We start from the raw sequence: 20,284 nt of genomic DNA on the forward strand, positions 1-20,284 counted from the left end.
CTGGCGCGGTTCACCTTGGTCCGGTGGAAGGTGAGGACAGAGTGACCCCCTGCTGCTGCCCACACAGTGTTCCAGGCCCCCATGCAACAACTGCTTCCTCGAGTGGCTCCCGCGAAGTGGGGGCCGCGAGAAGCTAAGAGGAGGCGGGAGGCGGGGCCATCAGCTCGCCCACAGGTGTGGTGTTCCCGGAGGCTCCTGGTCTGTGGAGTCCTCCCCTGGGCTGCTGGCTTGGTTCACCTTGGTCCGGTGGAAGGTGAGGACAGAGTGACCCACTGCTGCTGCCCAGACAGTGTTCCAGGCCCCCAAGCAACAACTGGTTCCTCGAGCGGCTCCCACGAAGCGGGGGCCGTGAGAAGCTAGAGGAGGCTGGAGGCGGGGCCGTCAGCTTGCCCACAGGTGTGGTGTTCCCGGAGGCTCCTGGTCTGTGGAGTCCTCCCCTGGGCTGCTGGCGCGGTTCACCTTGGTCCTGTGGAAGGTGAGGACAGAGTGACCCCCTGCTGCTGCCCACACAGTGTTCCAGGCCCCCACGCAACAACTGCTTCCACGAGCGGCTCCCGCGAAGCGGGGGCCGTGAGAAGCTAAGAGGAGGCTGGAGGCGGGAGGCGGGGCCATCAGCTCGCCCACAGGTGTGGTGTTCCCGGAGGCTCCTGGTACGTGGAGTCCTCCCCTTGGCTGCTGGCGCGGTTCACCTTGGTCCGGTGGAAGGTGAGGACAGAGTGACCCCCTGCTGCTGCCCACACAGTGTTCCAGGCCCCCACGCAACAACTGCTTCCTCGAGCGGCTCCTATAGGTTTCTATTGGCTCGTCCTTGGATGTGCAGGGCTTCGTAGGTGTGGATCAGAATCTTGAATTGACATCTCTTCTGTATGCAGAGCCAGTGGAGTTTCTTGAGGTGAGGGGCAATGTGGGTTCATTTGAGGAGGTTAAAAATGAGTCTGACCGTGGAGTTCTGTACAGTTTGCAGTGTTATCAAGAGGTGAGAGGTGATTCCTGCATAAAGTGTGTTGCCGTAGTCCAGACGGCTAGTGACTGGGGCTTGAGTGATGGTGCGTCTCGGGAACCAGTTAAAGATTTTCCCAAACATGCAAAGAGCGACGAAGCAGGCGGAAGAGACTGGGTTGATCTAGGTTTAAATGGTGAGTTTGCTGTCCAGAATAATGCAAAGATTATGAGCCTAGTCTGTCAGTGTGGGTGAGGGTACTAGTTCAGAGGGTCACCAGGAGTCTTTCCGCGTGGAGGTGTTGATAACACATTTTCATTGTCCCTGAAGATCAGCACTTCCGTTTTGTCTATGTTGAGTTTTATGCAGTTGTTTTTCATCCAGTCGGCAATGCTCATCATACACCTTCAGAAGTTGGCTCTCATGGTGGTGTGTTCGTCTGAGAGCGAGAGGATGTGCTCAGTATTATTTTCATAGGAAATTATGTTTAATCTGTTGGGTCTGATGATGTTGGCAAAGGGGTAATGTAGTTGTTGAACAGAGTGGGCTGAGGGATGGGCACTGAGGAATGCAGCAGATGATGTTCTAGATTTTGAGGTGAACAATGGTAGACAAACTCTCAGGGGCTTTGCTTGCAGGGCCAAGATGGCGGATGCACCTTAACGCTGCTTGCCACCCATCCCCATTATCCGCTATTTTCTTCCCACTCTGGATTGACATCCACCTCTCACAGCTGCTCTGTCACTCCCCTGGGGTGCCCCTATCTGCATTCCTGTCATGAAGTGGACTGGATCAACATAACCGCGACTGATGTGACCTGAGGGCCTGTTGGAGGCAGTATGGCGAGGAAAGGCAATAGCAAGGCACACCCAGGGTAGATCGGTCAGAACCTCATGGCTGACTGATACAACTGGTGACCGGGGTGCAGAGGAGCCTGAAGCCACTACGAAACCTCCGAAATGCTGGAGGTGTGATGTCCTGCTTGCTGTCACCACAGACTGAGTGGTGGCTACGGGCAACATGGAGGAGCTGACTGCGTAGACCTGAGAAGCCTGTCTTGCTCGTTGTTGTGGCTTGGAGCCGATGAGGGCCATTGAATGGAGAAGCCTGGTCTGCGGAGGGGCCCTCGTAGTGCCGGAGGTGGTTCAGCCCGCCTACTGCTGCCACAGCCTAAGGGGTGGCAGCAAGTGGTGCTGATGAGAGGTGGGGACGAGAATCGTAAATGGCAAAGCTGGAGCTGCAGGCATGCGAGGGCTGTGACTGCCGCCAGAGGAGAGGGGCGGGCCAGCTGCGGATACTTCGGAACTCCAGCAGAGGCCCAGCCACCTCGGAAAGGGACGGGGTGAGCTGGCACCTGCATGCCTTTCCCACCAGGCTTACATAGGTGTGCGAGCTGCATCATGTTGAATGTGCCACATTCAGCTGCATGCGGTGCCTCTCCCCTGGGGCACTACTGAGCCACGGGGATTGCTGAGCGCACTCTTGGTGTCATGGGTGCAGCTGCTGCAAATACATGAATTGAGATAAAGCCTGTGACTCTCAGATCCTAAGAGGGACCATCTCCCCTGCTCTTCACACTTTAGTACATTGAATAGAGGCTCCACAGCCTGCACCACCATAGCTCCATGTACTGCTGGACATAACAATGAACACAGGTCCAAGACTGGCGCTCTGCATTGCCCTAGAGGAGCGATGTTCACATCTGACTGATGCTACTAGTGAACCTCTAACTCCCTGCTGGCTCTGCAATGGCAGTGCTTTGCCTTTCCCCACCCCTATAACCTACACTCTTTTGGGCACTGTGCTCTTTTGGTTGCTACGGCCCGCGAGCTTCATGGACCTGCCTGCACTAAGCTTAGTCACAGTGCAATGGTGTGTCACCATAAGAACATTACGATTCAGAAAAGGGGGTGGTGATGGACAGAGTTTCTGAATTAAGCAGAATACTCCTACCCAGTCAACAGATCAGGGCTTGATCCATCACCGTTTTTTAGCTCACTGCACCATCCCAGCTCAGAACCTGGCTACATGCAAATTAGTCTGTCCCTGTCCCAGTGCATCATGGGAACAGGGCAAACCAAACTACCAAGCCAATTCTTTCACTGGGAAGGAAACAAGCTTCCGTGCTCACATGTATTCCTGAAGTCCAAAATAGATAATGTGGTGGCATTCTCACAGTACTCTACGCAGATCACAGAAAACTAGCTGAACGAGTAACAACCATGGAACAGACTCTCTCAGTGGTCCAACCCTCCACTAAATTACCAGAAAAGCGATTACAGGAATATGACATCAGGATTGGGCTCTCGGAGGGGGCGCCAGGCCAAGATGCAGTTGCATTTACTAAGCGATGGCTCAAGGATTTGCTGCCTCAAGCCACCCTGTTGTTTTAATTAACAATTGAGTGGGCGCACTGCATTCCCTCGAGACACCCTGCCCCAGGCTCCAGTCCTTGACCGTTCATCTTCAAAGTATTACACTACAATGATAGAGAAACCATATTGCGAGAGGCCAGGAAGCTATGTGATATTAGACTAGACAACGTGCATGTAATGTACTTCCCACACTACACCTTAGGGGTACAGCATCAATGCAGCTCCTTTTAAGCAGTAAAATGGCAAATCTGAACATAACATTGAAGGTACTCCTTGCTCTTCCCAGTGAGGCTATGTGTGGTGTCTGCAGATAAAACCAGATTTTTTGACAGACCCCAGGATGCATAGGACTGGGTTAAGCCTACAGGGTGGGCTATTCATTGGCCCGAGACCCTGCGATGAGGGTAGATTGTGAACACCTACGGGGAATGCATTTGGATGATGCCGACGATGCAAGAAACACCACCATCCCAATCTGAAGGTAGTGCCTAATCTGGAGCAGATCCTTACGGAAAGCAGGCAGGCAGTTTAGGAAGCCGCAAGGGTAACTGATCTCGACATCAGTATGGACCGAGAAACAGTGTCCGCCTGATCATCTGGGGATGAGGAGTCCTCAATGGTATGCCCACCGGACAGCAACTCAATGATCATGACAGATATCATGCCACAGAAGTCTGATGAAATTATTTGATTCAACAACTATGCATCTGTTGTCTAATGATTTAAGTTGCTCCCACACCAAGTCCACTCTGTTTTTAATACTTCAATGCATTTGCATGTTGCTTTTGTGGTATACGGAGGGTGGAGCCCGGGGGTGGCTGGCGCCTTTATATCCATATATCTCCTTATCCATGATGCTCATCTATGCTCTAAAATTTTCATATGTTTAATTTTATTGCCATGGAATGTGGTGTTCAATGAGAATACATACTGATCATGTACTTTGGAGGGCACCTAATTGCCTTGTGCTGATCCTTAAACATCACAACATTCTAGATCTGCTGGGAAACGAGCACCAGACAAGTCATAAAGTATGTCTCCACAAGTCTCATGAACTAACGATCAGTTAGATCTTAATACCCTTGTCCTCTCATCATGCCTGCATTTGCTCTGTAACTGTATCATGAAAGGTTAATAAACAGATTTTTTTAAAGAGATGGTAGACTGACTATCTGGATTCTTCTTGAGTGTGGATTCCGATGTGATGTACACTTGATCAGGGTGTGGTGGAATATGCTAATGAATGCTGCCAAGAGCTCAAGAGGATCAGGGCCTCTGTTTCTTCGTAGCCGAGAAGGATTCTGATGTCTTCGGTGGCAGTGATTCGGGTAGGTTCAGTGCTGTAGTCGGTGAGTTAGTTGTTGATGGCTTTTTTTGAGGACTTTGTTGGGAAAGGGAAGCAGAGAGATGGGACTGTAGTTTTTGAGTTTGCTTGGGTCAGTGGATGGTTTCTTGCAAAGGGATTTGACTGCTGTGTGTTTCCTTTCTTAGATGAAGGGATGGAGGCATTGAAGAGGGTGAGCTCACTGATTATCTTCTTGCACCCGAGGATGAAAATGTGTTGGCTCCCGAGTGAACTGAGTTCATGATTGTTGTGGTGTTCTGTGTGGTAAGCTGGTCTCGGGCATGCTTCTGTGGGAGCTAGGTAGCCAAAGAGGTCAGAGGAGGTGTGCCGGGGTGTAAAGTTCTTTTAGATGGTGGCAACCTTGTTATTGAAGAAGTCTGCCTGGGTGTCGCAAAGTTCCTGGGACGGTGTGATGTTGTTTTCTATGGATGAGGAGTTGTAGAACTCTCTGACGATGATGAAGAGTTCTTTGCTGTGGTTTGAGCTCGCTACGATGAGGTCCACCTGAATTTTTTTTTCATCTTCTCCAGGAGCTGGTGGTAGTGGTTTAGGGCTGTCTTGAAGGTGTCTCTGACTGCAGATTCCTTGCTTGTGCACCCTTTTCTTTCTAGTTGTTTGCGGTTGCTTTTCACAGTTCCCAACTCCATGGTGTACCACCTGGCCTGTTTAGTGGATCTTTTGCATTTGCTGGCTTGATGCGTTGATTCTTTCGGCACAGTCAGTTATCCAAGCAGTGAAGTTCTAGGTCGTTCTAGGCTGGGGAAAGTGTCAGGGTGGGAAGAGTTTAGTGCCTCAGTCCACTGGCTCTCTGACACTTTGCTCCAGCAATGGTGGGGGGTGCTGGGTCATTCTGGAGTGGTGCCCGGGGTTCTGATGATGACAAAGTGGATGATGGGGTGGTCTGTCCAGGTGAGTTTAGCAACATAGTTTAGTGACAATGTGTGAAGTTGTGTTGTGTGTATTTGCTCATGGTATGTTTGTTTTATTCATTCACCTAAAAGAAGATCACCACTTGCTGTGAATTTCTGAAACATTTTTAATCCATGGTGGAACCCTCAAAAAGAAACAGTAGTCAACATTTACTCCCAGGATTCTCGTGTCTAAGCCTGGTGACAATGAGTGTCCCAGGATCCCTGCCTCTAACACCCACTGCATATCACCTGGATACCTGGGTGAAATCACTTTTATCAATCACTGCAAGGATTCATTCTTGGCTAATGCTGTTATGCTGACCAGCATTGGAGTGCTTACACCCTATAACTCTAGCGTTGAAATCCAACCAAGGGCAAAGTTCAATGATCACCACAACAGTGCAACCATACACCAAGCCACCCTGAGTGCTAGCCAATGGGGTTCATAGTTCATAGTCACATTGTAAAATTGAACTTAAATCTGGAAATGGGTGTTAATGTGAATACTTGCCCGGATTGTGCTTTGTGCTAAACGCTGCTGCAGGGACCAGCAAAACAGCATTTTTGCCCGCCCGCCTCCCGCTCTCTGAACCTTCATCTGCAGAGGCAGAACCATCGAGTGGAGCGCGGCGCAGGGGCAGGAAAACTATGATCCCCAGCATCCCTAGCGGCACCGGCCGCGTCAGTTTGGCACCACTAGGCGCAGAAATACGGCGACACCCCGGTCGAGGGGGTGTTAATGTGAATACTTGCCCGGATTGTGCTTTGTGCTAAACGCTGCTGCAGGGACCAGCAAAACAGCGTTTTTGCCCGCCCGCCTCCCGCTCTCTGAACCTTCATCTGCAGAGGCAGAACCATCGAGTGGAGCGCGGCGCAGGGGCAGGAAAACTACGATCCCCAGCATCCCTAGCGGCACCGGCCACGTCAGTTTCGCGCCAGGAGGCGCAGAAATACGGCGACACCCCGGTCGAGGGGGTGTTAATGTGAATACTTGCCCGGATTGTGCTTTGTGCTAAACGCTGCTGCAGGGACCAGCAAAACAGCGTTTTTGCCCGCCCGCCTCCCGCTCTCTGAACCTTCATCTGCAGAGGCAGAACCATCGAGTGGAGCGCGGCGCAGGGGCAGGAAAACTACGATCCCCAGCATCCCTAGCGGCACCGGCCACGTCAGTTTCGCGCCAGGAGGCGCAGAAATACGGCGACACCCCGGTCGAGGGGGTGTTAATGTGAATACTTGCTCGGATTGTGCTTTGTGCTAAACGCTGCTGCAGGGACCAGCAAAACAGCGTTTTTGCCCGCCCGCCTCCCGCTCTCTGAACCTTCATCTGCAGAGGCAGAACCATCGAGTGGAGCGCGGCGCAGGGGCAGGAAAACTACGATCCCCAGCATACCTAGCGGCACCGGCCGCGTCAGTTTCGCGCCAGGAGGCGCAGAAATACGGCGACACCCCGGTCGAGGGGGTGTTAATGTGAATACTTGCCCGGATTGTGCTTTGTGCTAAACGCTGCTGCAGGGACCAGCAAAACAGCGTTTTTGCCCGCCCGCCTCCCGCTCTCTGAACCTTCATCTGCAGAGGCAGAACCATCGAGTGGAGCGCGGCGCAGGGGCAGGAAAACTACGATCCCCAGCATCCCTAGCGGCACCGGCCGTGTCAGTTTCGCGCCAGGAGGCGCAGAAATACGGCGACACCCCCGTCTCGCTGGACGCGAGCGGGACGCCGGGCGAAGCCCTGGCAAAGGGCGGGCCCTCTGTGGCCCTCAGTGGCTGAGGTAGGCTGGGCTGGGCCCGGTTATTTTCATTTTCGTTGTTTTTGTCGCTATTCATACTATATACTTCTGGCTGCTAGAGGAAGTAACACTTTGCGACGTTAATAAGTCGCTCCCTTTCTATCTTTCACTGGTGAGTTATTGCTGCATCTCCAGAGCTTTATTTTATTTTTTTTACGGACATTGTATTACTCTGTGAACTCCTCTTCTGGAGGTAAACTATTTGAAAAACAACGAACTGTGGGAAGAGTCTGCAAAAGATGTCAAAAAAACTTTGCTCAGGAAGATTAGTGGGAGGAAGATCTGGTGCTAAAACAGTTACCAACCCCACGCGAAATAAATCCGTAAATAATCCTCCGCTGAAGGGTCAATGCCAACTCTTTGAGTTATGGGATAAACCTGTGGATAAGAAGTCTAATACTGCTGAAAAGGAAGCTCTCCTCTCTGCGGCTCGGGAGGATCCTACTCAAGTTATTACTAACTCTATGTCACCATCCTTGCTGACCGTGCCACCGCAAACAGCAGCGGTGGTGAATTCCTGTCTTGTTCATCTTGAAGGAGAGGGGGAGAGTAAGCTTGGCATTCTTGCAACAGAAGGAAAATTAGAGAATCAACCACTTATGCCTCAAGCTCCTTCTGTGAATGGCAGGTTAGGTGGGGAATCCTCATCATTATCTATTGATCTTGAACTGTGCGGTCGCTATGTAGATGCAGCTAGTTTGGTGGCTTTAGAACCCAATAAGCCATCTGGGGGTGCTACTCCATCTGGGCTAATGTTATATAGTAGTACTCCCTCGTTAAATGGACAGGACATGTCTGATCTGTTAAAAGCTTCCAGGAGTCCGGGTCTAAATCTATCTGGTATTTGTCCTACAGCTGAAGCTTGTAATAAACCTATATCGGAATCTTTGATTGCTTTGGAACAATTATTAGCCTCCATATTATTTCTCCTGGGGAAATTTGTAGGCAGCTCGGATTGCATCCTGGACTCAGTTACTCAAATACTAAAGACATTGCTACAAAAAACACCAGAAACGAGGAGTGTTCCTTCCCCTAAGGCCGAAGCTAGCTCTCCTAAGGGGAAAATAAACGAGCCTATAGTGAATTCTGGTATAGAAGCTGCAGCAATAGATCATGAAATGCATACTACAGTCTTGCCTTTAACCGCAGTGCCCAATTGTGTAATGAACTCTGTTCTCGAGATTGAGGAAGAAAACAAATCTATAGCTGGCTCCAAAGTGGTTCAAGATTTATTTCCAATTTTCTTGTCGGAAAATAAAAAAGAACAATCTGAAGATAAACAAGAAGTAAAGGTAAAAAACGGTAAACATAGAAATAATAAAGGGAATAAAAGGAAACCGATCCGAAAATACAGGAAGAAAAGACAACGACGGATAATCTTCCAAAACTCTATAGTCTTGTCTGAGAATGAAGAAATAGACTTAGATCCAACTTCTATGTCTTTAAAGGTGGACAGTGAACTTTGCCCACCAACGACTGGGGAAGATGTACCACAAAAGGAGGGTCCGGTCCCTAATATTACTGCATCGGTACCGATAAGAGCCTCTAACTCACACCAACTCGGGCTCCTTAACCCTTTGGCCTCTCCTTTTTCTTTTGCACTAGAGGTTGGAGATCGCCCCCCTACCTCTCTCCAACCAAAAAACTCAAAGGCCTATGTGGACACTCGTGTGCTAGACTTTTTACCTTTATTTGATGCAGACTTACCCTTAAACAGGACATGGCTACTTAAGCGTTTTAGCGAGATGGAAAGTCTTCACCCTATTCAATCTAGGGACATTGAACTAGTTTCTTTGTTTGGTGGAGACAGGGTCTCATGTATAAGGGTTAAATTTTACTCCACAATTATTGTAAATTTGATATTGCAGCAAGCTGAGAATTTCCAACGTACCTGTATTGATGTTCTCCCTATTTTTAGTCTTGGTAATACTCACCCTTCCCATGGGATGACACTAAAGGGTGATAAACAAAATGGGACAGCCTCTCCACTTAGAGACCTGAAGATCTGGGTCTCTAAAGGGAAACGTTCGGTCTCCCAGGTAAAGCCACTTCCACTGCTTCAGAACTCCTCCTTAATGGAGGATAATAATCGGTGGAATTGGCTGCACAGTGCTTTATCTACTAAGACCACAGATAACCCCAAATTGTTTCACCATCTTTAACACCCCATTGAAAATTATTTCTTGGAATGCGGCAGGGATTCATAGTAGCCCAGAGAAATTTGACCTTCTATTTTCTCTGGGAGCAAATGTGATCTGCATCCAGGAAACTTGGTGTACTAATTTGCTGGCTGTGTTAAAGTATTTCTATGTTCTGGAAGTGCCAGCTGCCCCATCCAAGAAAGGTCACGCTAGGGGGGGAATTGCTTGTCTATTATCAAATAACTTGCAGTGGAGTTTTTCTCATTATACTGACCCAAGTAATCTTTTCCAAGCTATAACAATAGCAAACTTATCTAGTAATTTCAAAAAGTCTTCCGTTGTAATTATTAATGTGTATATCCCTCCAGAAGAGCGTTTTAATCCTATATTGAAGCAGGTATTTCATTATATTGGCCAAATTAAAAAGGTACCATCCCCTCCGGAAGTTATCCTAGTAGGAGATCTGAACTGTAAAATTTCCAATACTAGTCTGAAGCTTTTCAGAAACAACCCCAAAGAAGAGGCGCATTTTATACCCCAATCCCTCTTCCCAGATAAAATAGTGACTAATAAAAGAGGGAAGATTCTGCTAGAAGAACTAGCGGCAGTCGAGGGTCTTATATTAAATGGGAGACTCCCGTCTGATGTGCCTGCAAAATTTACACATAAGTCACCCTTCTGGTTCTCCATTCTTGATTATGCAATATCGGATTATGGTTTGTTTCCCTGGATTCAGGATTTTAAGATAATCCCAACAACTTTGAGCGATCATTGTATAATGCTCATAACTATTTCTTTAAACCCTCTGCCCACTGTGCCATGGGCCCTTAACGGCAGTGATGTGGCTTTTCACGCTTCTACGGGAAGATGCTTTTGGAATCCCTCTGCCTTTAATGGGGTCCATGATAAATTATGTAAGACTCTATTAGAATTAAATGAGTGGCGTGGTTTAGAAATAGTTAAATTTGAAAATCTTATGCGAAACATCATTTTAGATGTAAAAAAGGCTACCCGCCCTAGAAAAGGGGTAGTTGTGCCTAGTACACTACGCATCCTGAACAAAGAAATAAATAAATTAGTCCGTGAGCAATATTTAGATAGAGTCATGGAACGAGGAAAAGAAATCTCTATGTTAAAAAGAAAGAGATGCAGATTAAAGGCGAAAATAAAAAAGGAGAATGAAGATACAGTTTGGATTAACTTGAGGGAATCAGTTGTCCATGGTAGGAGTAGAGAATTTTGGGCAAAAAATGGAAAGGGATGCGGTACTAGAATAAGTCCTTGCCCCATCCCTATAGCTGAAGAGGTTTGGATCACTTATATTCGGGACCTCTACGCAGGGAATGGCATTCCAGGTGAAGATATTGTTCTAGCTGCAACACCTGAAGGACTTATTAATTATCCCACAGAGGAATCAATTGAAATAGCCATAAGGAACATGCGCACCTCTGGTGCAATGGGTCCCGATGAACTCCCTATGACAGTCTTGAAGCAGGATCCCCTAATGTGGAGTAAAATCCTGTACCCATTGTTTAAAGCCTGTTTCTTGTCAAATACGGTACCTGCCTCCTGGAGGGGAAGTATTTTGGTCCCTATTTTTAAGAAGGGAACAAGGGACAGCCCCAGTAATTATCGTTTGATCGCCCTCCTCGACTCTATCGGAAAGGTTTTTGCGAAATGTCTTTTAAGTTTTCTTTCCGATTGGGTCGAAGAGAACAATATCTTGCCTCTTGAACAAACTGGCTTCCGTAGGGGGCACGGTACTCTAGACAACCTCACCACTCTCCAGGTGGTAACTGATAAATATGTGCAGGTGAGAGGGGGGGTTGTCTATGCGGCTTTTATTGATTTCTCCACAGCGTTCGATAAAGTGGACCGTAGAACGCTGTGGAGAAAATTGGCAGCACTCGGTGTTCCATCCTATCTATTGGAGCTTGTTCGTACACTCCATACAGAGACTTGGTGCAATGTCTTGCAAGGGGGCGAAAGGGGGCTCTCCCATCAAATTCCTTCTCTGAATGGCCTAAAACAAGGCTGCCTATTGGCTCCCCTTTTGTTCTCCTTGTATACTGTTGACTTGCCTGTTGCCCTGTCTGTCAGTGAAGGTATTGCTCCTGTGATTGGGGGGACCCCAATATCTTGCTTGATGTACGCCGATGACGTCCTTATTTTAGATCTGACTCCCAAAGGCCTTGCAAATCGGCTACAAGCTCTTCATGATTTTTCTGTTGCTCACTGCATGAAGATTAACATCTCCAAAAGCAAAATTATGTGCATAGCAGGGAAAAAGAAGTGCCGATCTGAAAATTTTGGTTGGTATATCGGCGGTCAAAAACTGGAGGTGGTTAAATCTTATACTTTTTTGGGGAAAATTATTGCGGCTAACTTGAGCAAGAGGCCTCATATTGAGCATAGTTCGCGCAAAGCCCTCGCACATGGCAAAGGTTTAAATTCTCTGTACCAGGCCACTGGGAAAAGGCACTTTTTGTGTTTATTGGAGGTATATAGGTCCAAAATTCCCGCTACGATACTATATGGTATCGAACTTATTGAGATGAAATATTGGGACTTCTGCCATAAGATTGAGGGGAAACTCTTAAGATCCCTATCTTCTCTGAATACTGCGTGTCCTTTGGCCGCTTGCAGGCTCGATTTCAGTCTCAGGAGCAGCTGGGTACAGGGATTATGCGCCCTGGTAAGATGGGTGGCTTGCCTGGCTAGAGCTGAACTGGGGACGATGAGAGCTCTCCTTAAAACTGAATTACTGGGTAATTTTAAGGAGTTTTCACAAATTGTAAGGAATTTTAGAAAAGCCGTAACTCTTCTAAAGTTAGATGAAAACACTTTGTTTTTGCACTCTCCCTTACAGTTAAAACTCCTATTAAAACAGGCCTCGTGGGAACTGTGTTTTCAGGCAGATAAGAATATAATTTATGAAAAAAGGGAAGTAGACCTTCTCCTTAATTCTTACTCAATTAAATTGGCCCAACCATATGTTACATGGAACTTGCCGCATGGTATTCATAGATTATGGTTTCTTTTACGTTATGATCTATTACCTTTAAATCTACTTTTATCCAAATGGTACGGTTCTTCCCCTATGTGCAATTTATGTAACCTGAGCACCCAGGATCGCATGCATGTTTTGTTGATCTGCCCTGCGCTTCGCATATTACGTCTCAAATGGTTAAAACCTATTTGTCTTCGTCTGGGCATTTCTACTCTGAACAGCTTTCTCCAAGCACTTTATTGGCCTCCTAATGAAATGTTTTGTTTCTATATTTTTAACTTTTTCAAAGGTTTTTTAGCTATTTATTATTATGTTTCTGGAGATGTTTGACATTGCTTCCTGTGGTAGATTTGTCATTGTATGTTATTTTGTATTCAAATGTGTTTTTGAATGTCATTTCTTTGATATGTATTTGTCTTTTCCTTTTATCATCGTGAATTTTTATGTGGCCCTCTGTGAGAGCCAAAACATAATAAAATAAATTGAAAAAATTGGAAATGGGTTCTCAAGGCATGCTGAATTTTGAGGTCCTCCTTTCTACATGGTTGTAAGATATTACAACACCATGAATGCCTTTACCATGCATATACATAGGTTTCTATTAAATGTATTTTGTCCATGCATGTCTTTAGCATGCACATATTATTTACTGTAAACATTGTTTATGATTTCTGACATGTATGACAATCAGAATACTCAGCTTTTAAATAATTTATTTAAAAAGAATCAAATATTTTTCCAACTATTGTGACATAAAATAACTAGACTAGTCCACAACCAAGATGATGGCTAGTTGTACCAAACAAGAAGCCTAAAGAACTTTCAAAGTTATTAATAATATAAACACATTTTAGGCATATCATACAAGTAACAAAATGTGAAAATCATGTATTACTTTAATTTTAAATTATAGATAATCAATAATTTACCAAAACATATGCTGTCTACCATTTTATGAACAATACTATGACACCCTCACAGTTGGCAACACAACTCTCATCACAGTGGAGCATCCTAGAGAATAGTGCCACCTACCGGGGAAAGTAACTAAATAATGAAACTCCAACTCGGAAATAATCAATTGTATTACGTAAAATATTATGTAAATAATATATATTTCTTTGAAAATAATTCACAGGGGTTCTTTTATTCTATTGAACACATAAATGTTATGTGGCATGAACAGATAGAAGCATATCATGTTATCGGACTGGTCATATTTTCTAAATAAATGACAAAATAGACAATTTCTTTATAAAAAAGAAACCTAATTCAATATTTTTCTATATTCCAAAGGGTAAATAGAAGTTTGTTTTGGACAAGGATCACATTTTAAAATAATAAAAAATCGAATCAAGTATAAAGAAAAGCATTTAAAATACATGTTTTCTAATATTAAATATTCAGATAACAAAACTTGAGAAGACTTTTTCAGAATATTGAAAACAGTGCATGACCCCGATGGTGAGGCATGTCACCGACCGGGGTGGTGAGTGGGGGGTTTCTTGAACAAAGAAGGAATTCTCTCTGTTGTGTTTCTCTCTCCACTTCTATGGATCGCTGGGGCACTTTGTCTTGGGGATACTCCCTCTTTTGTTTTTGATGTGCAGCACACTTGACCGCAGCTACTGTTTCTGGTAATTGAAATGCTTTTAGTAAATCTTTCACAACATTTCCATTTTTAATTGGAGTACCTGATAAAGTCAGAAACTCTCTTTGCATCCAGAGTTGACCAAAATCATGCACAACTCCATAGTCATATTGGCTATCAGTAAAAATAATCACTTTCGGGGCGTGGCTAGGCGCCGGCTAAGATGGCCGCCTAACCCAAGAGCTCCGTGCTACCGAGCCTTCAACCCTCCTAAATCCGTCCTAAATCTGGCAATTCCTGCACTCCAGCTACAGCCCTGCGTAGACCTTCGGAAGGTGAATCTAGTGGTCCGACTCCGTCCCCGCTACCTTTCTCCGTCGCTGCGTGGCGGCCCGACCTCTCGAAACGGAGAGCCGGCTCGGAGCGTGGGTGCGGCGCAGAAGGCCTCTCTAACCAGGCGAGCCCCCGGCCTTGCAGCCTAGTCGGGGCGGTACGGAGCCCAGCTGGGCTTCTAAGGGGGTCGCTACAGACATCAGGCGGCACGATACCTACGGCACGGTGCCTGTGGGACAGAACCACTCTCCCTGCATCACTGAGAGTGGGCGCAGGGGCCCGGCGTGGGAGCTAGCTGAGGCCCAGAGAAGGCGCGATCGGAAGGAGACCTCGAGGCCCGGCCACTTATCAGCTCTGAAGCACAACGGAGGACGGCGAAACAGAGTGTGATCGAGAGCACCACACAATACCCTCCTCAGGGCCCGATTGACGTTGGGGCCCGGCCCTGTCAGCGGTGGGGATACGCGAGGCCTGGCTGGCAGCGGCAGGATCCGTCCGGGGACGACCAGGCAGTCCTGAAGACCGACTAAGCTTCTTCGGGGAGGGCCTACAGCTGTGAGGTGAGCACTGTAGGTGGGGAACCACACTGGGCCACTGCTTTGCCGAGGATCACTGAGGTGAGCGGCGCACATGTCTCTGCCGCTGCGGCACCTGGTGGCTGCGGTTGAGGGCCGCTGAGGCCAACGCGAAGAGGGGACGCTAACAGGCCGGGAGCCCATACAGCTGGCACGGGGGGCCTCGCGAGCCCATTTCAGAGATCTGTGTTGCGGAAAGGTGGCGAGCCCGTGCTAATGCCCCAGACACCCCCGAGGGAACTGAGTTTAGGCCCCGGACGGGACTGACAGCATTGCTGGCCGTGTTATTGGACCGAGAACTTGCCGTCATGAGGCCCAAACAAGGTACGGCCACCCAGACTAACAAACTTGATAAGTACACGGTGCAGAAGGGTACGCCGCAGGCGGAGGGACCAGCAGGGGATCAGTCAAGCCAGAAAAAAATAACGTTGGCTAACATCATGGCTGCCATCCAGTCACTAGGCGCCAACCTGGAAACGAAAATTGACAAAGTGTCCATAAAGGTCAACCTCCTTCGCACGGACCTTACCAAAACATCAGAGAGGACCAAAGCCAATGAGGCAGGTATCGCGGAACTGCAGACATCGACCAAGACACTGGAATAGCGAGTAAACGATCTAGTGCCTCAGCATCGTCAAATGGCCCTCCGGCTGGAGGACCAGGAAGGAAGGGCGCAGAGGAGCAATATTCGCTTGGTTGGCTTGCCGGAGGCCCTGGAGGGGCCCAGCATCAAACTCTTTGTTGAGGACTTGATCCTCAATCATCTGAAGCCCAAACGTCTGTCCAAAGTTTTCACTGTCGAGCGAGCACAACGGGCGCCCATCCCAAAGCCGAAACCAGGGGCACCGCCAAGGACAATAATCACAAAAATCCATAACTACAGGGATAGAGACGCCATATTACAGACAGCCAGACAGGCCGGGGATCTACATTATGAGAATGTCACAATTCGTTTTTTCCCGGACTTCACTCCTCAGGTCCAACGAGAGAGGTGATCCTTTGTGGGTGTAAAGGCGGCGCTGAGAGACAGAGGCATGAAGTACATGATGTTTTTTCCTGCCATGCTCAAGGTCCAAGCTGGGGGCAAGTCTTTATTTTTTACTTCGCCATCAGAGATGTAGGAATGGATTGACAGGAAGTCATCGAGAGCTAGTGACGGAGCTGGTGGTCAGAACTGGAGAGACACCCAGGCCGCGTCTCCGAAGTCAACGGCTGAGAGGTCAGAAATGGACGGCCAGAGTCAGCGCTCCTGGAGGTCCCGGTCTGCAAGCCCCAGATGGGACACCCTACGTGCAGCGGCTGGTCACGGAGACTGAGGGGCCTTCAAGACTGGACCGTGGTAAAACGAAATGTATTGCAATAGGTGCAGCTGTCGAGGGGGGCCGTGATCCACCCACTGGGTCATCTACTGGGGGGGGGATATGTGCCACAGCATTGGAGGGGAGTTAGTTCCATTTAAGTAGACATTGTTGGAGGTCCTCCCTTCCCCCTTCTACTTCTTCATTCAGTGGCCCGGACAGTCCCAATAAGAGCTGTTATAATGACAACAGGGGTGGGCTACAGACCAACAATGGACAAATTCCACCTGTGACGAAATGCAGGATTTGCTGGTATATTGTTATCTGTTTGGTGGGAGGGGGCGCAGGCTGCGGGCGGAAGGTCCACAAGGAAGGGAAGACAGGGTGTCTAGAGTTGTTCTTTCTTCCTCTTCCCGGGTGAGTATCGGGCGAAAGGCACTCTGCTAATTGGGGATGTGGGTAGTTCAAAGCCTACGGAGCAGGAAGGGGGGTGGGGATGGGGGGTGTTGGGGGTGGGGGTGGGGGACGGTTGGGGACAGAGGGAAAAGTTTGGTAAGGTCACACCAGGAATGTAACGATACTGTTGAAATTTGTACCAGCTCACACAGGGCGTCACATCAGAAATGTATGGAAACACGTGTGCAAGATGTCGGAAATTATTGGGAGGGTGTTTCAGTAGGAAGTGTACATTGCTATGAAGTGGGATAGGAGCCGTAAGATTATGAGCTGGAACGTCAACGGGTTGGGGGACAAGCTTCAAGGGACCATTGTGTTGCAATTTGTTAAGAGGCACCTTTCTGATGTGGTACTCCTGCAGGAGACGCATCTGCTGGCCAACACATGCCACACGCTCAACCGGTGGGGTTACTCTTTGGCGGTGCATGCCGGCTTCACCTCCGGATCCCGAGGGGTGGGAATCCTGCTCCGTCGCAACTTTCCCCTAGTCATTGATCACACGGACTCTGACCCACTAGGGCGCTTTGCGCCCATCTCGGGTAGATGGGAGGGTCGCAGGATAAATCTAGTTACGACTCGTATCCCACCTGGTCTCCAAACCCAATCATATCAGGACATGGGCAAGTTACTCCTTTCTCTTCCAGAGGGGCGCCTTCTGGTGCGGGGCGATTTTAACGATGTGGTCTCCGGGGCCCTTGATAGGCACCCACCCAGGGATATACCAACGGGACAAAGGTGGTTTTCAGATTTCCTTGAGGCATTTGGTCCTATTATGGCGTCTCTGCCACCCGATGGACACACAGTACACTTTCTTTTCTGGCCCACACCGATTATTCTCCCGCATTGACTATATATTAGCACCTTTGCAGCACGACACAACAATTCATGAAGTTACACATCTAGCAAGGGGTATATCGGACCACTCACCGCTGCTTGTCCATCTCACAATCGGGGACAGGCAAGAGGGCTGCATTGCGCCTCTAAACGCCTGGTACCTACGTAGCGAAAACATGAGGAAGAAGCTTACTCTCTCGATTGACCGCTATTTTGAGGACAGCGATGGTACGGTAGCCTCATCAATGGTGCTGTGGGAGGCCTTCAAAACCGTGCTGAGAGGGGAGGCCCTGTCTGCGATTGCCGGCACCGCAGGGAACGGGAGGAACAAATGGCTAGTATGGAGAGAGACCTTCTTGCGCTGGGGACAGTCCATCTGATGGAACTTAAAGCGGCGGAATACAAGGCCTTGCCCACTGACACCGCTAGGACTATAGCTAGAGATCGGGAGGGCAGAATATATGACCAAGGGGACAAGGCAGGCAAGCTTATAGCCTGGTTAGACAAAAGCAACAGGCTCAAAGTGTAGTGGCAGAGCTCAAGACTTAGTCTGGAGCCGTCATCACGAAACCCCGAGAAATAGTCAGGGAATTCGCGTCGCATTACCAAAGGGTATACAGTAAGGGTTCTGACAGGCCAGAAGAAGACTCGGTCTCCTTGCTGACTGAAATTCGTCTGCCCACCCTCTCGAACGCTGAGCAAGACGCCTTGCAAGCGCCACTCACTGTAGAAGAGTTGGGCCGGGCGATTAGAGACCTTCAGCCGGGGAAAGCCCTCGGGCCTAATGGTATGCCGATAGAGCTGTACAAACTTACACCAGACGGCCTTAGTCCATATTTAAAACGAATGTTCGAGGAGAGCAAGTAGAGGGGCATTTTACCACGAGATCAACGCATTGCCACAATAGTGGCTATCCCAAAAAAAGGTAAACCGAGGGATTCATGTGCCTCCTACAGGCCCATATCTTTGTTAAACGCAGAGCCCAAAATCTTGGCCAAGGTCCTCGCAAATAGGCTCAAACCTGTCCTGCCCACTATGGTCCACCCGGACCAGTCTGGCTTTATGCCCCATCGCAACACAGAGCTTAATCTCCGACGGCTACATGGAGTGCTGGGACGCTGTCACACCATCCAGGAAGACGCGGTGGGGGTGTCCCTGGACGCTGCAATGGCGTTCGACACGCTCGAATGGCCCTACATGATGGCGGTCCTTCAAAAACTGGGCTTTGGACCTAGCTTCATAGAGTGGGTGCGTCTCCTTTACTCGAAGCCCCTGGCCCAGGTCCCTGTCAATAATAAAACCTCTGAGGTGTTTGCGCTCGAGAGAGGGACACGACAGGGGTGTCCCCTATCACCCCTATTTTTTGCCCTATCATTAGAACCCCTTGCTGCCTGGATCAGACAAGACCTCTACCTGAAAGGGATATGCTGGGCTGATGGGTGGGAAGACAGGATTTCGCTTTACGCGGATGACATCCTCCTATACCTAACGAGACCTCGTAAGTCCTTTATAGTGGCCATGGACATCTTCACCAGTTTCGGGAGAAACTCAGGATATAGTATCAACTGGGGCAAGTCCATACTCTATGTCCTACAAGGTAACCCTCCTGCAGCCCCCCGAAATTTCCCGATTACAGTGGCCACGGAGGGGTTCTGGTACCTTGGGATCTTAATTTCTAAGGAAAAGACCACCAGATATAAGAGGAATCTCCTGCCGCCCCTACAGCGATTCAAAAGGGACTCTGCCTCCTGGCGGAAGCTCCCACTGTCCCTCCTTGGAAGGGCGGCGCTCTTCAAGATGATGGCGCTGCCAAGATTTTTATACGCCCTACAAAACTATCCGGACCTGGTCCCGAACACATACTTCGCGTCCATTGAGGCCACACAGAGAGAGCTGCTATGGTCTGTGACACCTCGCATATCCCTCCAAAAATTAACCTTGGGGTGGTTTGACGGCGGCATAGCGCTCCCGGACATCCGTAAGTATTACTGGGCTGCACACCTCTCGGCCATTAATCAGGGTACATACTGCGACGGGAATGACCCTGGGTATGGAATGGATCGTTGGCTCTTGCCGGGCGGGAACTTCGAGGCGGCACTCTACTCTAGGCCTGGTAGGTACCCACTCACTGGGCCCACGCAGCACTCGGTACAGCTGTGGCATATTGTGCAGCTCAAGTTGGGATGGGCTGACACCCTCACAATGGCTACCCCTCTATGGGTCTCAGAGAAGTTGGGAACGCTGGGCCGAACCAAGGGGTTCCGTAACTGGGACCTCATTGGCATCTCCCGCATTCAAGACCTGTGGGGCCCGGATTGTTATTTGGTGTCCTTTGCCTCACTCCAACACACTTACGAACTGGCACACACAGAACATTTCCGATACTTACAGGTGAGACACTCCCTCCAAACCAGCATCCCCTCAGGAACCCAACACCCGGACTCTTCCCCCCTGGAGGATAGACTCCTAGATGGCCACCTCCCCGAACATGCCATATCACTCATGTACAAAAAAATCATTAACAACTCCCCAGACGTGCTGCTGCCCCTCAAAGGGAAATGGGAGGCTGATGGGTTGGAAATAGATGAGGAAGAATGGAGGAACGCGCTTGCCTCCCCTAAGGAGGTAGCCATTTCGGCCAGGCTCCGGTTGATTCAGCTAAAAATCCTCCACCGAGTATATCTCTCCG

Source organism: Lissotriton vulgaris, unplaced genomic scaffold (assembly GCF_964263255.1).
Source record: "Lissotriton vulgaris unplaced genomic scaffold, aLisVul1.2 SCAFFOLD_916, whole genome shotgun sequence".
Taxonomy (NCBI): domain Eukaryota; kingdom Metazoa; phylum Chordata; class Amphibia; order Caudata; family Salamandridae; genus Lissotriton; species Lissotriton vulgaris.